A 524-nucleotide genomic window follows, 5' to 3' on the forward strand; every position below is an offset into this window, starting at 1 on the left:
TAATGTTTAAAGTTGAAAGGTCAAGCGATATTTACAGCGCCACCAAGTGGCGTGTTAGATCGATTCCATCGGTAGCGCTCCCGGTCTGTTTGTACATATTACTATTTACCGTCTAAATTAAACGAGACTTAACTTTTTAAATTGTTGTTGTTCTAAAATAGCAATAAATGTAACATTTCTCAGGGTAACAAAACCCAGCGCTGGGGTTAACAAAAACCAACTTTCACTGTGCCTTGGCTTTCAGAAGCGTTTAGGCCTAAAGATGAATGAGCAATCCTGAGGAAACTTAATCATTTAGGCCTATTTTATTCTTTTTATTCTCGAACTAACGAGCCGGTATTACAGCTCATCGAATGATAACTTGATTTTCACGTGCTTTGAGTTAATGCAGGGCATGTGTAATTGTAATATCCTTAAAAATTGTTTGCTTGAAGCATGGTGGGTCGTAAATTTCATATGAAATCACACGGTCAGTGTCAGAAATCTGTCACCGTCATATTTTGTCCCATTAAGATAGATGATCC

Source organism: Ptychodera flava, chromosome 17, assembly GCF_041260155.1.
Source record: "Ptychodera flava strain L36383 chromosome 17, AS_Pfla_20210202, whole genome shotgun sequence".
NCBI classification, from domain to species: Eukaryota; Metazoa; Hemichordata; class Enteropneusta; family Ptychoderidae; genus Ptychodera; species Ptychodera flava.